Below are 21,168 nucleotides of genomic sequence, written 5' to 3'. Positions count from 1 at the left end.
ATGCAGGCTGCTGGAAGAGGTGTAATGGTGTAGGTCATGTTTTTTGGCATACCTTTGGTCCCCGATCCCACTGGCGGGCACTGTGAGTTCCTGAACATAGCTGAACATCTTTATGGATCAGGTACACCTAGCAGTGCTGCATATTTATCACTATGGACATGGGTGCTTTCATGATGATAATGCATCCATTCACTGTGCCATATATGTGTGAAATGGTTTTGAAGGAAGCCTTTAAGCATCTGCCCTGAACTGATCAGCTCAATCCACGGATCTCAAATCCATTGAGCATCTGCAAGATGAAATAGAATGGCATATTAATCAGCACAACCTCTGCCAACATTAACTCTAGGAATCGAGGACTTTTTTTTTTTTTTTTTTTTTTTTTTCATGAATGGGTTAGTATTCGCCATATTACTTTTCAGAACTTTGTTGGCTCTATGCTATGTCATATTGGAGCAGTACTTGTGGCCAGTGGCATCCAACACATTGCTAACTCATGATCTTAATAAAGACAGTCTATATTAAAAAAATAAATAAATTTTATTAAAAAGCTGCAATTAATCATGTGTGGCCATATATAATTATACAGGGTGTCTCAAAATTATTGGTACAAATGTTTGGGGAGGTAGGTAACATCTAAAGGAATGTGAATCGCATAGGAACCAATAACCGGAAACGTCACGGGAAGGTAGTAGCAGAGGCACAAGAAGCAGAAATGACACAAGACAGTAATTAGTGGCAAACATTTATTTGACATAATATTAACAATGGAGTACGAGACGGATGCATTTCATGATGTTACAACAGCTGCTCGAAGGTTCCACCATGAGACGCGATGCATGCGTGACACCGACGCAGCATGGATTGGCGGACACGTTCGAGCACACCTGGAGTTTCTTTGACAGTAGCAGCAGAGCAGACGAGTCTCGCCAAGAGTTCCATTTCCGTCTCCACAGGTGATTCATACACGGAAGAAATCAAGGAAATCAAGGCTTGATAAATCAGGGGAGTCTCGCCAAGAGTTCCATTTCCGTCTCCACAGGTGATTCATACACGGAAGAAATCAAGGAAATCAAGGCTTGATAAATCAGGTGAGCGTGGGGGCCAGCAGTGGGTCCACCACGGCCAATCCATCGACGCCCAAAACGCCTGTTCAAATGGTCACAAACACACCTTCCAAAATGGGCAGGCCAAGTGCCCTGTCATGTTGAAACCAAATGTTGCGTCTCACATTTGCTGGAACATTGTCAAGTAGCCCTGGTAGAACTTGTTCAAGAAAGATCCGATATTTAGCGGAGTTCATGCGGGATGGTAACAGGTATGGGCCGACTAAGCAGTCACCGACCATACCTGCCCACACATTTATTGTGAAGCGATGTTGTGCCGCATGGGGGCTCACACCTTGTGGGTTGTCGTGAGCCCACACATGAGCATTGTGCTGATTGAATAAGCCTTCCCGAGTGAAATAAGCCTCATCCGTGAACAAAACATAGGCTGGAAAATTCAAGTCTTGAACACTTTCTTGGAGAAACCACTGCGCAAAAGCCACACGTGTAGGATGATCTTGGGGGAGCAGTAACTGAACCCTTTGGAGATGAAAGGGGTGTAAGGAATCGTTGTGCCAGACACGCTGTACACTGCAACGAGACATTCCTAAGGCAGAGGCAACTGCACGTGTGCTGGTGGTAGGATTATTCTGGACGGCATTCAACACACTTTCTTCCATGGCGGGAGTTCGCATCGAACGTGGTCTGCCCGCACTACTCCTGTTACCTCTAAATGACCCATAATCGCACAAATCGTGATGCACACTTGCAAACAAACGGTGGTCCGGTACATATCTTTCTGCGAAGCGTTCTCCATAAATTCGTTGAGCGGCTCGTCAACTGCCCTCTTCTAATCTATGCACTAGGTACATGGAAATTTTCCCTCTCGCGAACTAATGAACAGCGCTGTGTACCGACTTACGGTGACGTTTCCAGTTATGGGTTCCTATGCGATTCACATTCCTTTTGATGTTACCTACCTCCCCTAAACATTTGTACCAATATTTTTGAGATACCCTGTATATGAATGGGCAACTGTTATAACTTCAAGGGGTAGCATGTTTCCAGAGGAGAATCAAATTTTGTAATATCTCTTTATTGGTTGCTATTAATCAGTTGATAGTTACTGTTATTCAAGCTGTACATAATATAAACTTGGAAAATGTGTATTGCTTATTATTATTAATTTTTTTTTCTTAAATTTTAGAATGTAATACTGGAAATTGCTTCGTTGTCCAATTTGTTTCTTCATTATTAGTGCAGAAGTTTCATGAACACTCACCTTGGAAAACTTTTCCATAGCTGCCAAAGCAGCAACTATGGTTATTGTTATTATTTGGTTTTTAGGAGCATTAGCAACTAAGGCCATATTGCTTCGGGATATGCGGCGGTCATTCCCTTACCTTTCCGCATCCTCCGTATTTGGTGGTGACGGACTCGAACCACGGTCTAATCAAGAAGCGTGTGCTATGCACTGCTGCTCCTTCCCACCTGGCTATGGAGGCGCCGTGCAACTATGGAAATGTGTTCTGAGCATCATATTATATATGGTAAACTCTGTAAAATCCAGCACTTTACAATCTGGAATTCTTTAAATTCTGGCAGCACATTCTGTAATATTATTAAGAAAGCAATCTGATGCTCATATCAATGATCACACTTGTCTTTAACAATTCATACAAAAAAAAAAAAATCTTTCTTTATAAAATGTTTGTCTTATAAAAACAGATTGAAGGATGACTACCTTGTCCTTTAATCTGTTTTTGCAGCCAGTATGATTTAAACTGCACAGATAATGCACCGGTCCTTTGCAACAAGTTTGCATGGTATTGCACTACTTTCAAAAAGATGTCCTCTTGAAAAGGTTAATTATCCATTTGTTAATCAACAGCATTTTGCATCATTAGCAGTGTCATCCTTTAGATGACATTGCTATGATAGTTTGTTTCAGGATTAACTGGTCTCTCATTAGATAGCAGTGGTGGCTAGTGATACGCAGACAGAACAGGTATAAAGAAGTTGTCCAATGTGGGTTGCCATGCGGTATATGAACATTACTGTATAATATACAATTAAAGCTTTCTTGAAAGTAGTGCAATATCATGGCATGTCAATACAAAGGCAAGCTTGTTCTACTGTGAGATATAAGACCATTGCATTATCCATACGGTTTAAAACCTGTTGCCCACAAAAACAGATGAAAGAACAAGACTAAATAAGTTCACATGTTTGTGCTTAATATTGACTGAAATTTGCTCTTCTAAAACTTCTCAACCATTTAGCATTAGCAGAGAATGCAAGAAAACAAGCTTATACAGCATCAGCCCAAAAAAAAAAAAACCAAACACCCTTTCCATTTGCTTCAAATGTTTGTTCCAGCAATCGACCACCCATTGGCAAATTTCTGATCATTTATTCTACAACTGTCTTTCCGCAATTTAATTAAGTTTATGCTCCATCAAGTTCATAATCTGAGCAAGAGGAAGAATCCCATCAGCATTGAGCCTGCTCAAACCATTATACACCTCAATCAGATCACCTTGCAGGTGCCTAGTCTCCAGACATTGCAATTTGCAGAACATAAGCCTTTCTTGATAAGAGTACTCTGTTCCCTTCACCAATCTTGTTACCCTTCTCTGTACTCGTTCTAGAAACTCTACATGCTTCATAAAATGAGGCCTCCAGACCTGTACGCATACTGTCATTAACAATCTGTTAATCCTTGTATCTTCTGCAAACTTGGACATTAAGCCTGATTTACCTTCATATATATCATTAATAAATATACAAAACAGCAATGGGCCCAACACCAAACCCTGGGGGACTCTACTAATAACATTAGTCCACGAAGAGCAGTGTCCATTAATTACCACTCTGCCAATTTGTAGTCTTCCACATGCAACAGTGTCAAAAGCTTTCCTGAATTTCCAAGTATATGATATCAAAATTATTTTTTGCATCAATTTCCTTTACGACCACACCATAGTATCCAATCACTTCTTCATCTTCCTTCCTTTCCCCTCTTAGGCATGATATGCACTGCTTATGATCACTTTCAATCTGGAACAATTGTTGCTTTTACATTTCTGTCAAATGGATAACCATTTTTCTCTATTTATGCATTGAATAATGGGTTTGCAATTAGCATAAGCTATCTGGAGATCTGGTGATATGAGACTGGAATTCTTGTCAGCAAAACCTGCTTGTTCATTTCCTGTGATTCCAGCATGCCCAGGTGAGAATATTATTTTTTGTTTGTTTATAGCAAGCTGCACTAATTGTTTCTGTTTGTTGTTTGGTTTTGAGGAGCATTAGTACTAAGGCCAGTACTAATTAGTAGAACTAAGGCCATATTGTTCCAGGGATATGCGGTGGTCATTCCCTGACCTTTCCACATCCTCTGTATTTGGTGGTCATGGGCTCGAACACCGGTTTAATCAAGCAGCGTGTGCTATGCACTGCTGCTCCTGCCCACCTGGCTACGGAGGCGCCTGCTGCACTAATTGTATTCAAATTTGTAGTAAAGGATGCCTGGAAGGCAGTTTACATGCAAAAGCATATACAGCACATAAAGAATCAGTATAGATAATGGTTTGAGAGTATAATGACTGTTTCATATTCTCTATAGCTATTAAGTTAGTAGTGTAAGTGCTCCATTTCAAAGGGAGATTATAACGTTTGGAAGAACTACAGCTGCACCAACTTTGCTGACTGTCTTGGGATTGCCAGTGCATAAAAAATTGGGTGAAACTAGAAGATAGGAAAGCGTAAAATACATGGATTTGCATAATGTTGAAATTTGGAAGGGCAGTCCCTCCCCCTTGTCGGAAATGGCCATTATTAGTGTATATCAAGAGTACTTCCCATGGTGAAGTAGCCAAGCTAGCAACTGGAAAGATGTTATTTATATTTAGTTTCTAACACTTTTGCAGTTACTAATAATGTCACACAAATTGTTCATTTACTATTTGTCAGAACACCAGACAATCCTAACCACTCATCCAACACCATTGATCTTTTTCTCCTGAAAATTTCAAAAGTACACATCATTTGAGATAAGTAGTCCTCTAGGCACCTTAGATCGCAACTTGGTGATGGTTTCTTCTCCAGTGGAGTTTTTTCTCTCTTAGCTATTCTAAGCCTTGTGCTGTTTGTCATTACAAGAATGTGAAATGGGATGATTTTTATTCTGCAAGATTTTTTATTCTCCTGTTCCTTGATTGGATTACTGTTTTAAATATTGTAATGTCAGTATTTGTTTTTTGGAATAAATATTTGTCAAAATTTATTGCACACTTCACCTTAAAATTTCATCTTTTAAGTAAACTTTGGTTATCCAGTAAGTGTGCTAAGGCTGCTCAATGTTGTATGTCACAGTTCATTTGCATCCAAATTTCCATGTTAATTTTCTGCCTACACTAAAACTCGCAACAATTTCACAACAGTTATTAATCAGTCCAAACTAGATTTTGAACAGATTAAAAGAAGAAAGGTTGCTTCTTCTCCAAACAGTAGTTGAAAATTCTGGTGTCTTTCCAAAGCTATTGGTAAGACATTTCTCTCCACTCTCTGCCTCATAGATGTTCTTTTTCTGTTGCATGCCTTTTTTTTATAGGTAATTAAATTTTATAGGAACAATGGGCACTGTTCTTCTGAATTGGCAAATATAAATTCATCCACTCCCAAACAAGCTCAAAGATGTACCACAACCAGATAGCATCCATTTACTGTCCAATTTCAAAATGACAAGACCAACTATTCTTCTTGCTCATTCATGCTGTCAACTTCTGTTTTCTAGAACATCATCTTCCTTCACATGTATTTCCTAAAAATTACAATCTACAGATATTGATGTGTGAAGACAACATGTGAGACAAGTGTCTTCTACCTTCTCAACCTTCAGCGCTCGTGCACATAGAGCATTATGATGTAGGGGATTCAAGTTACTTTAGTATGCATTGCTGGCTGAGGGATATACAGAGAACCAGTCGTCTAGCTTGAATCAAATTAACAAATGGTATAGGTGTAACAGCTATCGATGATTTTCTAATCATTAAATAAAAGGTTGCTTTTGTTTACTGATTTATAGTACATATTAAAGTTAATTTAGATGAAATTTGACTTTATAACATAGATTACACTATGCTATAAATATATATAAATAAATATTTTGGAGATGTGCAAATATATCTCCAATTCACAAAGGGGGGATCAAAGGGTGACACAAATAATTACAGACCTGTTAGTTTGACTTCTGTTCCAGGGAAAATAATGCAGTCACTGGTTAAAGAAGCATTGCAAGATCAATTAGACAAGACTGCAGCAATAATTCAGACACAGCATGGGTTTGTCAAGGGGAAGTCTTGTCTGACAAATTTGATGATACTATGATGTGGTCACAAAGGAACCAGTTGCAAAAAATAATTTTGATATCATATACTTCGATTTCAAGAAAGTTTTTGATACTGTTGCATATGGAAGACTAATGTACAAATTGGAGCAGTATGGCATAAAGGGCAAGTTGCTACAATGGATAAAAGGATGGTTGAGTGGGAGAAGACAGAGAGTGGTGGTCAATGGGTACTGCTCTACATCAACTAATGTTATTAGTGGGGTCCCTCAGGGTTCGCTGTTCGGTCTATTGTTGTTTTGTATATTTATCAATGATACTAATGAAGGTATATGAAACTTAATGTCAAAGTTTGCAGATGACATAAAGGTTGGCAGGGTTGTTAATAACAGTAATGACAGTATGCTGCTGCAACAGGATCTGGAAAAATTGGGTAGATGGGCTGAGAAGTGGCAACTGAAGTTTAACATTGACAAATGCAAAGTACTGCATATGGGTAGAAGTAACCCCAGAAAAATGTACCAACTATGTGGTGTTACACTCAGGGTAGTGAAGAATGAAAGAGACCTTGGGGTAATTGTGCAGTCAGATATGAAGTTTTCTGAGCAGAGCAGACAGGCTGCCAGAATTAGTCATGGGGCCTTGTCAATGATATACAGGAATTTTGCGAGCAGGGATAACGAGCTGATTATCCCCTTGTATAAGGCAATGGTCAGGCCACACCTTGCGTACTGCATACATGTCTGGAAGCCTCACTTTAGGAAGGATGTAGAGTTGCTTGAACGAGTACAGAGAAGGGCAACAAGACTGGTGAAAGGAATAAAGGGGTGCTCTTATGAAGAAAGGCTTAAGTTCTGCAAATTGCAGCTTCTGGAGACTAGGCACCTGCGAGGCGATCTTATTGAGGTGTATAAGGCCTTGAATGGATTGAGCAGGCTTAATGCTGAGGGGATTCTTCTTCTTGCTCAGATTACAAACCTGAGGGGGCGTAGATTCAAACTGAGGAAAGACAGTTGTAGAATAGATGTGTGGAAGTTTGCCTTTAGCCAATGGGTAGTTGATTGCTGGAACAAACTTCTATCTGATGTTGTGGAGGTTGATAGCTTAAAGAAATTCAAGGCAGAACTAGACAAACATTTGGAATGAATGGATCAGTGAAATGGAAAAGGATTTTTTTGGCTGATGCTGTATAAGCTTGCTTTCTCGCATCATGTGCTTCTACTAATGTTAATGTTAATATTTCGTATTGGATGTTATCTGGTCCAACAAGTGTTGTTGGATGAGACAACTGGATCAGATTTGTTATAGAAGTGTTGCCAGCTGAAGTTGGGTCTGCAGTTGCACATCCATTGCCCAAGATAACCTAATCTGTGTGGCTGCTGAAAATTCATACTCCCAAAAACAGATGTTTTTGGAACATTTTGACCTTTTTATTTAAATATGTACCAAAATGTAATTTATAAATAGTTGAATTGTTCTAATTCATGTGTATTTGATTATTTTTGAATTAATTTAAGGATTTTATAAGGTATCACTTAATATTCAGAGCTTTTTTTATTGATAATTTTGGCACGAATGTCATATCTCATAACCAGTAAACTGTAGTTTTGCACATGGTGGTAGTTAATTGTTGTCTTTTGAATTGTAGTAAATAAATAGTTTGAAGGTCCTTATCATGTAAGTTAGCTTATTAGCATTAGTAGAGGCATATGATGCAAGAAAGCAAGCTTATGCAGCATCAGAAAAGAAAAAAAAAAAACACTTCCACTTCACCCCTCCGTTCGTTCAAAATACCTGTCCAGCTAAGCCTTAAATTTATTTAGGCTATCAACTTCCACAACAAGGGATGGAAGTCTGTTCCACTAACCAACTACCCGCTGGCTAAAGGAAAATTTCCGCACATCTATCCTACATCTGTCTTTCCTCAATTTGAATTTATGCCCTCTCAGGTGATTATTCTGAGCAAGAGGAAGAATCCCATCAGCATCGAGCGTGCTCAAACCACTCAAGGCTTTATACACCTCTATCAGATCACCTCGCCGGTGCCTAGTCTCCAGACACTGTAATTTGCAAAACTTAAGCCTTTCTTCGTAAGAGCAACCCTTTGTTCCATTCACTAATCTTGTTGACCTTCTCTATACTCGTTCCAGCAGCTCTACATCCTTCTTGAAATGAGGCCTCCAGACTTGTATACAGTACTCAAGGTGTGGCCTGACCAATTGCCTTATACAAGGGAATAATCACCTTATCCCTGCTAGAAAAATTCCTGTGTATCATTGACAAGACAACATGAGCTACTCTTGCAGCCCGTCTGCACTGCTCAGAGAACTTCATATCTGCCTGCACAACCACCCCCAGGTCCCTTTCATTCTCTACCACTGTCAGTGTAGTACCACAGAGTTGATACGTTGCTCTGGGGTTGCTGTTTCCCATATATAGTACTTTTCATTTGTCAATGTTAAACTTCATTTGCCACCTCTCAGCCCATCTGCTCAACCATTCCAGATCCTGTTGCAGCAGCATAGCGTCAGTAGTGTCCTTAACAACCTTGCCGACCTTTGTACCATCTGCAAACTTGGACATTAAGCTTGATATACCATCATCAATATTATTTATAAATACAGAAAACAACAATGGACCCAACACTGAACCCTGAGAGACTCCACCAATAAAATTAGTCCGCGATGAGCAGTGTCCATTGATTACCACTCTCTGTCTTCTCCCCCCTTTATCCATAGCAGCAATTTGCCTCCAATGCCACACTGCTCCAATTTGTGCAGCAGTGTTCCATGTGCAACAGTATCAAAAGCCTTTCTAAGATCCAAGTATATAATATCAAAGTTATTCCCTGCATCCAGTTCTTTTGTGACTGCATCATAGTATCCAATCAAATTGGTCAGGCAAGACTTCCCCTTAACAAAACCATGCTGTGTCTGAGCTATAACTGAAGTCTTGTCAAGATGATCCTGGAGTGCTTCTTTAACCAGTGCCTCCATTAATTTTCCTGGAACAGAAGTTAAACTCACAGGTCTACAATTACTTGTGTCAGCCTTTGATCCTCCTTTGTGAATTGGGGTTACATTTGCACATCTCCAGTCAATGGGTACCTCCCCTGAGTCCAAGGAAGCTCTCATAGTTATGGCTAAGGGTTTGCTTACTTCCTTTGCTGCCTCCTTTAATATAACTGGATAGATCCCATCCACCCCAGGTGCCTTTGTTGTGATTACCTTCAACAATTTCTCCTCCACTTTACTCTCAGTTATTACAATATTATCTAGCTTACTGCCAGAGTTGAATACACCTCTGGCATTCCCCTCTCTGAATAACTCCTCATGTGTGAATGTCGATGCAAAATATTCATTTAGTTTGTTAGCTATCTGAGCAGGATCATCAACAGTTGAACCATCGATATCAAGTGGACCAATCTGATTCATCCCCTTCCTTCTAGAGTTCTTTACTTATGTAAATTTTACTTATGTTTATTTCTGTATTTAACTAAGCATTATTTAAAATCATAATAGCATAGTATGTACTGCCTTTGCTAGGAATAGTGTAAAATTATTATAATCATGTTTTAGTGCATATGGTATTTTCAAACTAAAATTAAACTGATATAAAACATGAGCTTCAAAGTATAAAGCTTAAAAACTTAAGAGTGGAAATGCTTTGGTCTCTTCCAGATCAAAACTGCCAGTGGCAGTTCTCTTGCATATCAGAGCTGTGTACCGTGTGCTTCTTGCTGAGTTATCTGTAGTGCGAAACGATACAGCCAAAAGGGATGTGCTTTTGTTGCAGAGAGTGTGTGAGGAAATTAAATGCTAGTTAAACATTCTAATGGATTTGTAAGAGGGTATTAAGGAAAGGGTCAGTGCCCTTGAAGGAATAAAAGAGAGGGCCCACCAAGCACTCAGCTGCTCAGCCCAACGCTGGACACTATACTATCCATCACACATGCAATGACATTTTACCTGGCAGACAGCTGGTCCCACAGGAAGTAGCTATTATTGGTGACTCTATTGTCAGGGAAATATATGGTGTAAAAGGTGAGGCAGAATAGGATCAAGGTATGTCTGTCAAGGGCTTGTTATTTGGTTTTTAGGAGCATTAGCAACTAAGGTCATATTGCTCCGGGATATGCGGTGGTCATTCCATGACCTTTCCGCACCCTCCGTATTTGGTGGTGACGGGCTCGAACCCCGGTCTAATCAAGAAGCATGTGCTACGCACTGCTGCTCCTTCCCACCTGGCTACGGAGGCGCCCGTGTCAAGGGCAAAAGTTAGTGATGTAGAGCAACTGTCTTTCAGAAAGTTGGTTGTGTTATTTAAAAACACAATATCATAGTATAAACTGCCATTGCTGAGAATAGTGCAGCATTATTATACTATTATTCCTTAGTGCATATGGTATTTTTAAATTAAATAATTGAAAACAATATCACCTTTTGTGCCCTTAAAATTAAGGGCACAAAGGATGATACATGTTGGTACTAATGATATTAAGAATAGGAGAGAGAGAGAGAGAGAGAGAGAGAGAGAGAGAGAGAGAGAGAGAGAGAGAGACTACATGATAAGTGCCTTGTCGATCCGTTTGGCCGTGGAGAGACTATGCAGAATGGGGTAGAATTTCTCAGCATGGTCTGTGCTTGTTAACAGGAGACTGTTTTTACAGTGATGAGATACATTTAAATAGAAGGGTTACAAATTTGATGAATTTGAAGTACTGGATAGGTCATCAAACATAGGCATTTTAGAGTTACTGGAGACATAGTGCTACTCAGGAATAAAGGAATATGGAATTTGAATACGGTGTGTACAGAAAGGACAGGAGGAGTGGGGCAGATATGCTCTTGGTTAAGAGGCATACAAATTCTAATGCAATGCACCCAGTTGACTCCACCATGGACGGTCCCAAGCCTGGCTGCGAAAAGAGGAGGGTGGTCATCCTGCTGAAATGACCAGAACCGGGGAAACTAGGCAAGAAACCGCATGAAATTCGGAACAAGCTCTTTTAACAATGTTACCGCATCCGGGGCAGCCGATGTGCCAGCACTGGGGACCCAGGGTGCCGGTGTGAAGTGGACCACTGGCCATAGCAGTAAGCTTACTATGCCGAAAAGGGCAATTAACATTGGCGAAGAATGTTCGAACGGGGCACCAAAAGGAAATCATCGCCCAAGAACTACTTAGGTGCAAGATATCAATCGTGGCATTATCCGAACTAAGGCTCACCGGGTCTGGAACGATGATCATCCAACCACCAGCACCTAACAAAGCGGTTATGCTATTTTACTCTTGTGGTGAGAAATGAGAAGCAGGAGTGGGCTTTATGGTCGATGTTCAGGCCACCAGTAGCGCGGTCGCTTTCCAACCAATATCGGACTGCTTGGCAGTCCTTACTGTCAAGGGCACCATCAAGACCCATATCATCTCCACCTATGCACCAACTGAAACTAGCCTGGACCCGACCAAGAATGATTTTTACAACCAGCTCCAACATACGTTGGATTCAATTCCACAGACAGAAGTGATCATCCTCGCAGGTGACTTTAATGCCCACATTGGCGTGGACAGATCTGGCTGGGAAACAACAATGGGCAAGTTTGTTCATGGGAAGATCAACGACAATGGACTACATCTGTTGTCCTTTGCCGCATCTAACAACCTGATCATCGGAAACAGCCATTTCCAGCACCCTCAAAAACATCAACTTACATGGCGAAATCCATCTGGCAAGGACTCAGCAATCCTGGACTACATTTTGATCAACACCCGATTTCGCTCATCACTCATGGACGTCCGTGCCATGAGGGGACCTGATTGCGGATCTGATCACTACCTCATCCGGGCTAAGGTGTATCTCAAACTACGACATGCAAAAAGGTCATCTCGGTCAGCCAAGCTGGACTGGAGGCAGCTAATGAATGCTACCAACAAACAAGCTTATCAGCTCGCCTTATCCAACCGCTTTGAGACACTGGCCGCGTCCGAGGATATAAATGAATAAGAAAAGCAGATCTTTGATGCCATCCTGAAATGTGCCAAGCCCTATGCCCACCTGCCCGACACCGAACGCAACTATGGATATCAGACGAGTGCCTCGACCTCATGGACAAACGGAAACAGGCAAAATTGGTCGACTTCGAACGGTACTGGCAGTTAAACCGACAAGTCTGACAGAGGATGAAAGTGGAGAGAGAGAAGCATACTAGAACCAAGTGGCAGACAATCTTGAAGAGGCGGCATCAAAGCATGAGTACTGCACTCTCTACCGCACCCTCAGATGTCTGAGTGGAAAGACCAAATTGACTAGTGACAGCATCAAGAATGCTGACGGGACCTTCGTGCAATCACCGTCCGAACGCCTGCAACGGTGGAGTGAATTCTTTAAAGCATTGTATAATCACGACCCACCTCAGGGACCACCAGCAGAGGCACCACCGATCGATTCCCCTGAGGTCTCCAAGGTCGATGTTGAGCCTACAGTAGAAGTAAAAGCAGCCATACAATCCCTAAAGAATGGCAGGGCACCAGGAGTGGACCAAGTCACCACAGAAGCGATCAAAGCCAGGGGAGATGTACTACTTCGCCAACTACACTCACTCCTCAAAACCATCTGGTGCACTGAACAAATTCTGCTAACATGGAGGAAAGCCATTATCGTGCCAATCCACAAGAAAGGTGATAACCGGGATTGTAAGAACTACCGTAGCATCAGTCTCCTTTCCATCATCGGAAACGTTCTTATGAAGATCATTCAGTAAAGGTTGCAAAAACATCGCGAGCAAACCAGTCGAGAAGAACAGGCGGGATTTAGACCCGAGCGAGGATGCCGTGATCAAATCTTTACCATCCGTCAGCTGATGGAGGAGAGGATCCAGTGTGGACAGCGAACTGTCATTGTTTTTATTGACTTTAAGTCTGCTTTCGACTGTGTCCACCGGCCCGCCTTATGGAAATTTCTAGAGGTCGAACATGTACCTCGAAAAGTCATCACACTCCTCCAAACTGCATACAACGGTTTAACCAGCCAGGTGCACATCCAGAACAATTTATCTGAGGAATTTACCATTCAAACTGGAGTCCGCCAAGGGGACGTGGCCTCCCCGTTGCTTTTCAACATCGTGGTCGACGCCATTATGAGGCAAGAATTCAGCAACAGACGGGGCATACAATATGGCAAGGATCGCTATGTGACCGATTTGATGTTTGCCAACGATAATGCTATCTTTGCCGGAAACGACGCTGAAGCCACGGACATCCTCTAAGACATTGCCCGCATTGCCCGGCCATACAGGTTGAAGATCAATGCTGATAAGACAAAGGCCCTAACAACAGATGGGTCGCAAGCCACCATCTATCTTGAAGGCGTCCAGATTGAGCAAGCGCAGGACTTTAAATACCTTGGATCGCTGGTCCTGGAGAAGAAAGTTGCATCCACCGTGGAGATCCACAGCAGAATTGGACAGGCGGCCACTGCGTTCGCCTCGCTCAAATGGTGTCTGTGGAAGAGGACCAACATTTCCTCAAAGACTAAAATCCGACTCTTCCGGACTTTGATCCTGCCCATTCGCCTTTACGGATCGAAAACATGGATTTGTCTCAAGCTAGATTTAAACAAACTTGAGGTATTCCAAATGCGATGCCTGCGGCAGATCCCGGGCATCTCACTTTGCGACCGCCATCCGCGCCAGATGCCAACAGCAACCAATCATCGCCGACCAAATCCAGAAGCGAAGGCTTAGATGGTTTGGTCACGTATGTAGAATGGGCGTGAATAGAATACCATCCACACTCCTTTGGAGATGACCCACCCAATGGAGCATTCAACGGACCGCACCTAGGAAAATGTGGGCCAAGCAAGTGGAAAATGACCTGAAGAGCCGACGTCTCAACCTTAATCAGGCCAGGACTGATGCCATGGATCGTAAAGCATGAAAGAACATCACAGAGCAAGTCCGAAACCCTGTGGCACCTACAGCAGCGTACTGGTTGCGTGGCCAACTGCCTCCTCCAGCCACCGGCTAAGGACCAAAGACCCAGTTGACACGGGTATCCAGTGCAATGCTGAGCCAGTTTGGTGTGAAATGGGCACTTGGAAAATAAATGAAAGTAGGCATTCGCTATAGGGTGATCAGTTATAATGGAAAAAACTATATACAACAAATATGTGCATCAATAAATCAGAATGTTTTTTAATGTGGGATTTATTGGATGACTGTTTTCTACAACAGCAGGTAAGAGAGACAATGAGAGATAGCAATATTCTTAATCTGAATATCAGCAGTGACAGTGATCTTGATGTGTGAGCTACTTTAAGATAAAACTACTGTCAAGGGTAAATGCAGGGGCATATTCAGGGGTGGGAAGAAGCGGTATATGCCCCTCCTTAACCCTAAAATTTTTTTAGAATGCCTCCTGCATTTTGAAAAACTCAAAAGCCTGGTTGCCATACCCTCCGTTATGATGATACCTAGATATTCTACTGTGTAAATGGAAGGGATTTTGCTTTCATAAAAAAGCAACTGCAGTGGTTGTAGACAATTTTTAAATTCCCTTCAGTGAAACGAACTGATGAAAATGCTTCTGGTATTCCTATAACAGTTTTTGGGGATAAGAATACCAGAAGTTCTCCATTATAAATGGGAAGCATTCAGGGAAGTAATCACAGAAGCTACTAAGTTTTTTATAAAACTTAGTAGCTTCTGACATAAAGGTTGGCAGGGTTGTTAATAACAGTAATGACAGTATGCTGCTGCAACAGGATCTGGATGCACCTGAAAACGTCTTTTCAAGTGCATCTACATGCACCTGAAAAGACGTTTTTAGGGATAGGAATACCAGAAATACACTGAGTTATAAATGGGAGCTAAATGATTTTGTGATAAGTGAGAAGAAAGTTGCAGAGAAATTAAAACTAAAAGTAAATAAGGCAAATGAGACTGATGGGACCCATCCAGTTACATTAAAAGAAGTAGCAAATTATATGAGAGCAACCTTCAGGGGAGTTTCCTATGGACTGGAAATATTCAAATACCTCCCCAATTCACAAGAAGGGGAGAAAATCAATAGGTGAAATAAGTAATTACTGACTTCTAAGGTTGACTTCTGTTCCAGGGAAAATAATAGAATCAGTAGTTAAAACATTAATGTAAGACCACCTAGACAGGTGATCTAGTTATATGGCAATCAGAGCATAAATTTGTTAAGGGGCAATCTTGTCTGACTACTCGATGCAATGATACAGCAGCAAAGGAACCGGACGCAAAATATAACTTTGACATTATATACTTAGATTTCAGAAAAGCTTTTGATAGTGTTACATATGAAAGACTACTGTTCAGAGTGGATAAGGGTGTTATTAGGGGAAAGTTTTACTGCTATAGATAAAGGTTGCTCTTCTTTTAATTAGTGGGGCACTCCATTAATGTTTTTAGTGGGGCATCTCAGGATTTAGTGCTGGGCCCATTGTTTTCAGTATTTATTGATACTGATTGATGCATACCAGGCTTAATTTCTAAGTTTGAAGATGATACATCTTTAAGCCTCATTTTAGGAAGGATGTGGAGCTGTTGGAACAGGTGTATATAATTTGTATTATTTTTTTTTTGTATTAATTTTCCTTCTAACTTAATACTATCTGCTATAAGAATTTTTTTTTTTATACATAATCTGCTTATAATTTAATCTTTATACTTCCAGTGAGGTTATCTCTGCTGCTTGTTAACCCCTGGCATGGTGTTATCTGCACTATTGATTCAAATTTCTGGAAGTTTCTGTTCTTTATACAACTGTATGTTTTACTCTTGTACAATGTACAGTTGTACGAATACAATGAACAATTGTACAGAAAAATAGTGGGACAGTAAATCATAATGTCTTGAAATGGTGGATTTTAATTTCCAGATATTGACTGGAACTTGTGGGTTGGTCACTCGCATGCTAGCAAGACTTTTGTGGATTTATTAGAGGATTGTTTTCTACAGCAACATGTCCGAGGGGCAACCAGAGAGAGCAACATTCTTGATCTGATCATCAGCAGTGATTATTCATGCACTAAGAATTTGCAGATGCAGGAACCACTGGGTGGCAGTGATCACAACGTACTGATGTGGGATTTACTTCCATATTTAAAGATATTTCTACCATCAGGGGTAAAGGGAAGGGTTTTTGCTTCTGTAAAGGCGACTACAGTGGTCTCACAGTTTCTAAATTGTATACAGTGGGACCAACTGATGATGTTACCAGCAGCAAATTCTAAATGGGAAGCATTCAAGGAAATAATTGTGGAAGCTACTTGGCCTTTCATACCGATTAAGAAATGCTGTTCAAAGTTTAGGCCTAAATGGATGTCAGATGAACTAATGAGACTCGTGGAAGAGAAGAAAAATGCATGGGATGCATATAAAATATCAGGTGACACAGAAGCCTATGATAGATATAAGTTAGTCTGTAATCAAGTCACAAAGGAAGTTAGGCAGCAAAGGCAGATTGAGAGAAATCTTTGGCAAAGGATGCTAAGAAAAACAGCACGGAGTTCTCTAGTTATATGAACTCTAGAAGGAAGGGGATGAATCAGATTGGCCCACTTGATACTGATGGTTTGACTGTTAATGATCCTGCTCAGATAGCTGATAATTGGAATGAGTATTTTGCACCTACATTCACACATTAAGGAAGGAAAATGCCAGAAGTGTATAAAACTGTAACAGGGTGCTTAATGATTTTGTAATAACTGAGAGCAAAGTGGAGAAGAAATTGTTGAAGTTAATCATAAGAAAAGCACCTGGGGTGGATGGGATCTATCCAGTTATATTAAAGGAGGTGGCAAAGGAAGTAAGCAAGCAAACCCTTAGCCATAATTATGAGAGGATCCTTGGACTCAAGGGAAGTCCTCGCAGACTGGAGATGTGCAAATGTGTCTCCAATTCACAAAGGGGATCAAAGGGTGACACGAGTAGTTACAGACCAGTTAGTTTGACTTCTGTTCCAGGGAAAATAATGGAGTCAGTGGTTAAAGCAGCATTGTAGGATCATCTAGACAAGACTGCAGTAATAATTCAGACACAGCATGGATTTATTAAGGGGAAGTCTTACAAATTTGATTGGATACTATGATGTGGTTACAAAGGAACTGGAAGCAAAAAATAATTTTGATATCATATACTTAGATTTCAGGAAAGCATTTGACACTGTTGTGCATGGAAGACTACTGGTCAAACTGGAGCAGTATAGTATTAAGGGTAAGTTGCTACAATGGATAAAAGGGTGGTTGAGTGGGAGAACACAGAGAGTGGTAATCAATGGATGCTGCTCTTTGTAGACTAATGTTATTAGTGGAGTCCCCCAGGCTTCGTTGTTGGGTCACTGTTGTTTTGTATATTTTGATGATACAACAGTTGGCAGGATTGTTAATGACAGTAATGGCAGTGTACTACTGAAACAGGATCTAGAAAATTTGGGCAGATGGGCTGAGAAGTAGCAACTGAAGTTTAACTAACATTGACAAACACAAAGTAATGCATATGGGTAGAAGTAACCCCAGAGAAATGTACCAACTATGTGGTACTACACTCAGGAAAGCGGAGAATGAAAAGGTCCTGGTGGTAATTTTGCAGTCAGATATGAAATTTTCTGAGCAGTCCAGACAGGCTGCCAGAGCAGGTCATAGGGTAATGTCAATGATATACAGGAATTTTGCTAGTAGGGAAAAGGAGGTGATTATCCCTTTGTATAAGGCAACAGTCAGGCCACACCTTGAGTACTGCATACATGTCTGGAAGCCTCATTTTAGGAAGGATGTAGAGTTGCTAGATACTGAGAAGGGCAACAAGACTGGTGAAGGGAACAAAGGAGAGCTCTTATGAAGAAAGGCTTAAGTTCTGCAAATTGTAGCACCTGGAGACTAGGTGCATGCAAGGTGATCTGATTGAGTTGAATAAGACTTTGAATGGGTTGAGCAGACTCAGTTCTTATGGGATCCTTCCTCTTGCTCAGATTACAAACCTGAGGGGGCATAAATTCAAATTGGGGAAAGACATTTATAGAATAGATGTGCGGAAATTTGCCTTTAGCCAGTGGGTAGTTTGATTGCTGGAATAATCTTCCATCTCTCGTTGTGGAAGTCGACAGCTTAAATAAATTCAAGGAGGAACTGGACAAACCTTTAGAGGAATTGGATGTGTGAAATGTTTTTTTTTTTTTTTTTTTTTGCTGATTCTACATAAGCTTGCTTTCTTGCATCACAGGCTTCTGCTACTACATTACATAACACACTATTTGTGGGTTTTTGGGCATTTTTTTACTGCCACTTACATTTAAGCAGACCATACATCTAGTATACAGGATTTTATTAATCCCCAGTGTAGGTATGTAGTTAAGCAGTTACAGTTGATGAAAGTGCACTACTACAATGTATACATTTAAATGTATGGTTCGGCATAGTTATGAGAGTGCAAAAATCAAAAATTAGAGTGAATTACAAAATAAAAATACAAAATAATAATAAAATTTTAATTATTGTGAATATGAATATGAGAATTTAAGATTAAGTATATAAATATGATATTTTATTTTTAAAAAGTATATAGTTTGTTAATCAGTATAAAAAAAAAGTGAAACATTCAAAAACATGGAGAGTAATTTTATCCCCCCATTCGTGCTGACCCCTTTTATGAAAAAACATGCTTTAAAGTTTATTTACTGCCATTTACAGTAAGGCTTCAGGATTCTAAAACTCTAATCAGCTAAATTTATACTGATCAACAGTTGCATCACTAGCAAATTTCCAACTTTACCTATGACAATCTGATCCCACAGTATTTTTCATATATTTTACTAAACAGTACACATACAGAACAATCATAAGAAACATGGTTCACAGTCTAAGCGGCCTAGCGATTTCTTTATTTTGGAAAACTTGTTTTTTATGAATTGTGCTTGCAGCATACAAATGCCTGACTATTCCCAAGTGAACTGCGATACTTATTACATGCAGTTATTTTTTTATAAAAATGCACATTTTTTACACTTGTTATTTTCAAAATAAAACTTTTGATTCTGTTGTAAAAAAAAAAAAAAATATATAAACAAAATATAAACACAACACAAACCTGTAAAATCACTTTCATTTCAGGTTCATAAAACCATTAAACACATGAAAATTCAAACTAATGCACACACATGAATTACTATGTTTTGGTAATTAAATAAATAGGTAAAGAATAATTGGCACTAGAAACCATTTTGCATAAATAATAAAGATAACCTTTTTTATATTTTAATTAAACAAAAAGCAAAGATCATCTAATTTCTATAGCAATAGCAGCTGCTGATGAAAAACATTTGTACACACACACACACACACACACACACGCACGCACACACACTATTACATTAAAAGCGAAGTAATAACACCATGAGAGTAGTGTCCAAGTAATCATAATGGTTATAATGGGCACTGTTATATACTTTATACATGTTTGTCGTTAATTATACATTATTTATATTCATTCGCATTCATAAAAAGTTGGATAATGAAGCTTTGGTCAGAAAACATAAACAGTCATATTTTCTCATAAACAGTCGAACTTTGTTATAATGAGCACGGAAATAACAAGATCATGGCTGTAATAAGCAAAATGCCATAATGATTTTAATTTACAAGTATTCTCATACAATCGCTCACTGTTATAACGAGCATACTACATGGATATACTGAACAAATTTTGGTAACTATGGAAATGTTCTTAATTGCTCGGGTAGTCTAAAAAACCCAATTCTTGGAATAGACGAAAATGAAAAGGACGACTTAGCTTTATGACCATCTGCATCGGATTAGTGACCAGTTTATGACCTTGCCCTCCAGGGATGGGGGCTATACAATAGTGCATTGGCATTCCGCCTGTCACATTACCCTATTTACAGATTGTCTTGTAGTCACTAAACCATAAATTTATTTTGCAACTTCTAAGAATTTTGTATGCATTTTGGGACTTCTAGGAACATTGTATGCATTTCACTACGTCCAGGAACATAGTATGCATTTCGGGCTTCTAAGAACTTTGTATGCACTTTATCATTTTAAAGTAAAATCAGTTAGAAACAAACCCTTCCTTCGGAAACATGTCTACTAACAAAAGAAAGTGTCTCTTGATTTGGGAAAAAGTCGAAATTATTCATAAGTTAGAATGTGATGCAAAAAATGTTGAAGTGTGTAAAAAGTTTTCTTTGTCCTCTTCAAGTGTAGCGACTTTGTGGAAGAATAAAGATGTTTACATATCGGCACTGGAAAAGAATATAACCGGGGGAGGGGGGGAAATTTTGAAAGTGTGGGGTTTCAAACGTTGAGGAAGCATTGCTTCAATGGTTCACCACACAAAGAAGTCTGCATTTTCAATAGACGGTCTGATCTTGAAGGCTCAAGTGGAAAAATTTGCTAAACAAATTGGACATGACGATTTTGTGTGTAACAACGGTTGGCTAGATCAATTTAAAAACCAAGATAACATTGTTTATGTAAAAATTAGTGGAGAATCTTGATCTGCAGATCCAGTAATGGAAAATGAATGGATTGACCAGGTTTGGTCAGAAATCAGGCAAGATTTCAATGACAAAGACATCTACAGCAGTTATGCTACTGCAGATGGGTAGAAGGAACCCCAGAGGAATGTACCAACTGTGTGGTACTACACTTAGGGTGGTAGAAAATGAAAAAGACCTGGAAGCGGTTGTGCAGTCAGCTATGAAGTTTTCTGAGCAATGCAGACAGGCTGC

General features: G+C 40.0%; 1 protein-coding gene across 3 annotated transcripts in view; it reads right to left on the bottom strand.

Moving 5' to 3' along the window:
- didum (dilute class unconventional myosin) overlaps positions 1 to 21,168 on the bottom strand; it is an 814,019-nt gene that overhangs the window by 14,042 nt on the left and 778,809 nt on the right. The window lies entirely within an intron of this gene.

The sequence above is a fragment of the Mastigoproctus giganteus genome, chromosome 1 (genome assembly GCF_048544385.1).
Source record: "Mastigoproctus giganteus isolate SK-2022 chromosome 1, ASM4854438v1, whole genome shotgun sequence".
NCBI lineage: Eukaryota > Metazoa > Arthropoda > Arachnida > Uropygi > Thelyphonidae > Mastigoproctus > Mastigoproctus giganteus.
Note: the sequence above shows the minus strand (reverse complement) of the source record. Positions and strands in the feature narration are given on the sequence as shown.